This window comes from Macrobrachium nipponense, chromosome 28, assembly GCF_015104395.2.
Source record: "Macrobrachium nipponense isolate FS-2020 chromosome 28, ASM1510439v2, whole genome shotgun sequence".
NCBI classification, from domain to species: Eukaryota; Metazoa; Arthropoda; class Malacostraca; order Decapoda; family Palaemonidae; genus Macrobrachium; species Macrobrachium nipponense.
The window spans coordinates 26,957,099-26,964,654 of record NC_087217.1 but is presented as its reverse complement, the minus strand read 5'-3'; positions in this window follow the sequence as shown (position 1 = coordinate 26,964,654).

Below are 7,556 nucleotides of genomic sequence, written 5' to 3'. Positions count from 1 at the left end.
GTACCTAAGTAGCCACATGAAAGGTGGAAAATGAAAGACCAGGTACCAAGCGCTTTCGTGTATTGCGTACACTTCTTCGGGGTACAAAGTAAAATAAATAAATAGAAACACAAAACAAGAAAATTTCACAGACCAAAGATCAAAGCCATCAACAACAAAATTATCGTTACAAATTGTCACTACCAACAAGTAAGAATACTTTAAAAGTGCTTAAGAACTGAAACTACAGTTAGTATAACAGGCTGTTGCTAAAAGGTGACTTTGTATTTCCCTACAATTTTATAAACAAGGTAATTATAAACAAGGTAGCTATTTAATTTAAAAAGACCTGAACACAGATTCATAAGTTGATCGTTAAAATGCTTAATAAAGGCCGATTCAATTATGTTTCTTTTTATAATATGGTTACAAAATATTACCTCAGATGCATTTTTCCAGTCTATATGATGGTTAAAATCATTCATGTGTACAAATAAAGCACTTGTCGATTGACCTGTTCTAACTGCGTAACGGTGCTGCTTTAGACGGTAATCTAGTTCTTTACCAGTTTGACGAAGGTATTTGTAATTAGAGCCAGCACAAGGAATCGTGTAAATGCAGCCACTGGTTTGTTTTGGGGAATTACGCACAATGATATTTTGAGGTGTTCCTGAATTTTTGTAAACCATATTTATCTTGACAGTTTTGAGGAATTTCTGAATTAAAGAAAGATATACATTATATGGCAGTGTCAAGATATTTTCTCTCACAAAAGGCTCCCTGTTGTTAATGGAATAAAAAATATTTCTAGCTTTCTGCAAAGATTTGTCAATTAAAAACATTGGGTATTTTAACCTATTTCCTACGTCATAAATTTTACAATTCTCGGAGTCTAGGAATTCCGGACTGCATATCCGAAGTGCCCTTAAAAACATACTAAAAAAACTGAGAGTTTTACATTAACAGGGTGGTCTGAATAATAGTGGATATAAGAACAGACAATGGTAGGTTTCCTGTAAACATCAAACAGAAAGCTTCTATTCCTTCTATGAACCAAAACATCTAAAAACGGCAATGAACAATTATTTTCTTCTTTAACGGTGATTTTAATAGAGGATACCAAAATATTTAACTTTTCAAAAATATGTTCAAATTTTCGCACATGGGCCAAACATAGAAAATGTCATCAACATATCGAAACCAAAGAACCCCCTTAGGCAAAATACCAGGTAATATTTTTACTTCAAAAAATTCCGTATACAGGTTGCTAAGAACTGGGGAAAGGGGATTTCCCATAGCCATTCCAAACATTTGATGGTAATAATTTCCTTTAAAAACAAACTTACAATCTTTAACGCATAATTTGGTCAATTCTAAAATTTTGTCAGAAGCCAAAGGTAAAATATGCTTTGTTAATTCGTCAGCTAAAAAGTTCAATAAATCATCAACTGGAACATTAGTAAATAAAGAGGTAACATCAAAACTGATCATTTTAAAGTCGTAATTTACGTAAGCAGTACTGATTTTTTCAACAAAACCTGTATTATTCTTTATAAGTGATTTAGATATGTTTCGGACAATAGGCATAAGAATTCTAACTAACCATTTAGACAGTTTAAATGAAACACTACCAACCGAACCGATTATTGGGCGGACAGGATTACCAAGCTTGTGCGTTTTAATAAGACCATACATATACGGTAAGTTGCACTTTGCGAGGAAAACTGTATGACTAGAGCATCATTTCCTTTTAAGACACTTTTTGATATCTTATTGAAATTACTATTAACTGTGGCAAGGGGGTTTTTTCTTAGTTCTGAATAAGTTACCTGATCTGACAAAAGATTGTACATTTTTCTAACATACTCATCCTTATCCATTATTACCAGAACCTGGGATTTATCAGCCTTCGTAATATGCAGGTCATTATCATTTTTTGAATCAATGTAACACTTTAAAAAACGTCTAGGAATACTAGTTGGGATTGGTTTCGACATGGCACCGTAAACAATACCTTTACAAATATTAAGCTCATCACTAGACAAACTACTATTCCTTTCCAGATTATTAAATGAATTAGCAACATCTACATAATTAATATTTTCTTTTGAGAATGAAAAGCCTGTTTTACTAACTGCAGTTTCAGTTCTTAAGCACTTTTAAAGTATTCTTCCTTGTTTGGTAGTGACAATTTGTAACGATAATTTTCTTGCTGATGGCTTCTATCTTTGTTCTGTGAAATTTTCTTGTTTTATGTTTCTATTTATTTATTATACTTTGTACCCCGAAGAAGTGTACGCAATACACGAAAGCGCTTGGTACCTGGTCTTCCATTTTTCACTTTTCATGTGGCTACTTAGGTATATATATATATATATATATATATATATATATATATATATATATATATATATATATATATATATATATATATATAAATCGAGCTACAAATATCCTTTAATATCTAATAGACTCTACCTCGGAATTAATATATTTTCATATATGCTTAACCGAAGGGAAATTTATATTAGGCGATAATAGAATTGTCGGCGCCCGGGCGCGAACCCAGGACACCATAGAAATCCAGGACGTCAGTGAAGTTATTTACCCACTCACTCTTACGGTGGTGGAGTGGGTAAATAGCTTCACTGACGTCCTGGATTTGTATGGTGTCCTGGGTTCGCGCCCTGGCGCCGAGAATTCTATTATCGCCTAATAAAAAGTTAAGCATATATGAAAATATATTAATTCCGAGGTAGAGTGAATTTGATATTAAAGGACATTTGTAGCTCGATGTATGTATATGAATCACGGTAATGGGATATATGTATGCATATATATATATATATATATATATATATATATATATATATATATATATATATATATATATATGGGCTGATTCAATACAGTTTTGAATATGCCTTTTCCGTAATATTCAGAAGTCCCGTGAAACCGTTATAAGTGATACTGAGTGTGTGTAACAAAACAAGTCAACCGCCAAAGACGTTACAACTTGGCGTGGCCTTGGCAGTTCAAAAGAGTGTCACGCATCTCTACATCCCTTCTTGATTGGCCCTTGAGTCTAAGGAGCCAGAATAACCAATCAGCTTCTTGCATAATGATGCCATCTGAAAGGGGGCATTTGAAACAGACCGGACTACCGGTCAGATGAGTTAGTTAGCGGGTCTCATACAGTAGACTGGGTCGAGACACGAGTGCCCAGTGCCCGCAGTCCCGTTCCCGTCGGCCGCCACACAAAGACGTGCGTCACCATGAGTGTCAATAAGTCTAACCTGCCGTCCGTTTGTGCACTAGCATAGTTAACGTAATAATTACAGTTAAAGGCCACCTGTGTAGCTAAGAAGAATACACCTGTGTTAAACGTTTCATCGATTATTATTTTTGCATGTCCTACATTGCATGCACGTAAACTTATCTCTCTCCTGTTTTTCCTTCATGTCCCGAACCCACAAATGACCGAGATCAGGTCATATAATTTTGGTGTCAGTCATGGGGTCCTCTAAGGTCCTGTGGGGTATTGTAAGGTCCTTTAAGGTCCTGTAAGGTCCTGTGGGGTATTGTAAGGTCCTTTAAGGTCCTGTAAGGTCCTGTGGGGTCTTGCAAGTCTTGTGTGGTGCTATGAGGTCCTGTGAGATCTTATATAAGGTCTTCTGAGGTCTTGTGAGGTGTCAAACAAACTTTAGTGCTAAATCATTTTTGGCGACAAACAGTGATATGAAGTGAAATAAAGATGGAAACGAGAGAAAATTCGATGGTCGGTGATGACGAGGGAAATAGTGAAATGAACGAACTGGATAAAAACAGTTATGGATAAAGCAATCGGCAGAAAAGTGGCGAACCGTGCTAAGAAAGGTAATGATAAATCGAGTGGCCCTGCGATTTCGAAATGCATAGTGCTAACCAGAAAGACAGTGTACAATCACATCTTACGATTTCGAGATGCATAGTGCTAACCAGAAAGAGAGAAAGACAGTGTACAATCACACCATATGATTTCATAATGCACAGTGGTAACCAGAAAGACAGTGTACAATCACACCATACGATTCGAAATGCTTTAGAAAAAAAAACGCAGTGCTAACTAGACAGACAGAGTGCGATCGCAGAAATCGTTAATAAATTACCACTGATAGACAGTTTCACGACCGAATTCGATGACGAACGGGCGAGAGAATAATTCGAATCAGTGGAAGTATTAGCAAAATATTAGAAAAAATCCGTTCGAGGCTGAGACTAGTGTGGGAGAATTCAAAATCGACGGTTGCAGCGCCAAATTCAAACGACGGTGGTCGCACCCGAACACCCTTCGTGACCCTTCGTGACCCCCCGAGTAACCAACTCGTGTAGCAGACCAAGTAGAGGAGTAACGAACGTGTTTTGAACGGAGAGATGACGAGCAGTCCAACCTCACGAGAAAGGACGGAAGTTGGCAGTAGCAGGAGAGGGCATGGAGGTAATGCCGGGAAGGTACCCCAGGCTAAACCCAGTGCCGTGCGGGACTGTTCTGCAGTGCCCGGGAACAAGGGACGCCTTGTTGTCTCGTTGTGAGGGAAGGGATACCAGTCCACAGCCCTGAGAAGTAGAAGACGAACCTGTCCACCCTCGAGTCAAGAATGCTGGGACAGAGAGAGGTCGAACAGAGCCTCTCCCCCTTGACCCCGTGAGAAAAGGGAAGTCCACTCCTACTTCTGATCGCGACCTATCGAAGAGTAGAGGGATGGTATTAAAAAGGTGAATAGTGCGGAAGTTCCCTTACCAACCTCGACCCGTGAAGGAAGTCACGATACCTGCCTAAGGTATGGATAGGATGCAGCGATGTTAGAATTAAGAAAGGCTGATAGACGTCAGATGACAGCCAGCAACCAGTGAGGGAATCCAGGCTCGCTGTAAAGAAGATACAAGCAAACTAATAGCATCAGTAGCGATCGCCGGCAGCGCTGCTGGCACTAATAGAGTTGCTGACCTGTGAGCAAGTTGCATAGAAAACGGGAACATCTAAACCGTATGGCAGAGAGGGACAGTTACAGGATAGTGTCTTGGGACACTATGGGGATGTGATGAGAGGATACCCTCCACACCCCCGGAGGTGGGAAACCCCGCCCCGCCTAGAAGCCGTCGTGATTGCTAAAAGTTGTCACTGATAGTAAAATTAGTATTAGTTCGACTGCACAATGAACGAGTTGTGTAACCTTTAGTAGCGTAATCAATGGCATGTTGTGTTAGGGAAATGCAGATAGGGAATTTGTAGAGAGTAACATAAAAAAAAAAAAAAAATTTATAAAATCAGAAAAAAAAGGGATGGTTCTCTTAGGCCGTGTTCTGATTATAGTTAAAGTATCACGAGCGACAATACATTCCATTTGTCCCCATCGAAGAATTGTAATTAAGATTTAAAGACAGAATTATTAACGTAAATTCATTAGAGTTTGTTTGAGTAAAGTAACGAGACTGATATGTTTGTTGAAAGAGTAGTCTGATTTTCATTAGGAAAGAGAAGTAATTTTTAAATTTGATGATGAAGTGAGAACAAATTGTATTTTTTATCCCTGATATAGAGATGCCCTTCAGAATGTTAATTTCTCAACAAGATCGTAGGATCGAGCAACTGTTATGAGTTTGCCATTGTGGGGATTGATCATATAAAAAAAAAAGTAATGAGAGTAGCAGACGCTCTTCCCAAGAGTACTGTAAGGCACGAGCCAGAGAGAGAGAGAGTGGAACTGCGACGCATACATTTAAAAGTTTCAGTTACACCTATGGGTGAGTTGCACAGAAAACAGAGGCAAGTGAGTCAGCTGTTGTATGAACGTGATGAGTGAGTGCCCTGGGAGTATGCATGTGTTGAGCGTATGTGGGTTTGCTAGTGTGTAAGGGAGTTGACTGACAAGTCACAGTTTACTGAACATGCACGAGATGAATTCTTTATAAAAGAAAGGAAAAAACTGAGTAACTTGTTGTGCCGCCCTTCCTCCCTCTTCGATAAAGCAAACCATCCACATAATTTGTAAGTGCGTGTAGTTGCCTTGCGTAGTATACCAGCGCGAGTCATTAATAAATGTGTCCGTCACAAAGTGAACAGAGAGTATCATAAAAACATGCTTATGCCCTTTTATTTCATGTCAGTTATTGCTGGGAAATTTATGTCTAATTTTCAAAACATTTTGTTACAGTTCCAAGCATACATTAATGAGCGAGTCTATGTATTCATAATTGTATTGTTTTTTATTGCATTATTATTTTTTTATTGCATTTCAAGTCGTGTTAAGCATCTTATTGCAACGTATCTAATTTTTGTCCATCTCTATTGATGCCAATTATGCTGTGTCCAAAATTTCATATCGTTGTCAATGCTGTTTATACTTTATCAGAAATTTATGATCCTCCATCGATGATGTGGGAATATGAGATTATTTTGAAAAAAAAAAAAAAAATTATTTTTTGTGTGTAATCTTTGAATTTTTATTTTTTATTGTCTTGTTTTTATTGAATTGCAGAAATAATTCAGTAAGTTTTCTTATACTTATACCAAATTTCTTATGAGTAACGTTTCATTTTTGACTTATGTGAATTTTTATGCATTTAGTTTTTTTGAGCTGGAGCTGTGACTATCCATTTTTAACTGATATTATTGAATGCGAACTTCAATTTGTTTTTCTGTATGACACATTGTGAGGCGTGAGATTCATTTGATGTAACTTGTGTTTGTAACACGCCAAATGGCCCTACCTTAATAGTTTTAAATTTTGCACAAACTGGATGGTATGGCACTCAAAGGCGGTGTGGCACTCAAGGAAGAACAGCAATGCGCAAATCATAACCCGCAAGAACTGGGGAGGGAGTGATGAGCTGATTCAGTACAGTTTTGAATATGCCTTTTCCGTAATATTCAGAAGTCCCGTGAAACCGTTATAAGTGATACTGAGTGTATGTGTAACAAAACAAGTCAACCGCCAAAGACGTTACAACTTGGCGTGGCCTTGGCAGTTCAAAAGAGTGTCACACATCTCTACATCCCTTCTTGATTGGCCCTTGAGTCTAAGGAGCCAGAATAATCAATCAGCTTCTTGCATAATGATGCCATCTGAAAGGGGGCATTTGAAACAGATCGGACTACCGGTCAGATGAGTTAGTTAGCGGGTCTCATACAGTAGACTGGGTCGAGACACGAGTGCCCAGTGCCCGCAGTCCCGTTCCCGTCGGCCGCCACACAAAGACGTGCGTCACCATGAGTGTCAATAAGTCTAACCTGCCGTCCGTTTGTGCACTAGCATAGTTAACGTAATAATTACAGTTAAAGGCCACCTGTGTAGCTAAGAAGAATACACCTGTGTTAAACGTTTCATCGATTATTATTTTTGCATGTCCTAAATTGCATGCACGTAAACTTATCTCTCTCCTGTTTTTCCTTCATATCCCGAACCCACAAATGACCGAGATAGGTCATATATATATATATATATATATATATATATATATATATATATATATATGTATGTGTATATATATATATATATATATATATATATATATATATATATATATATATATACATA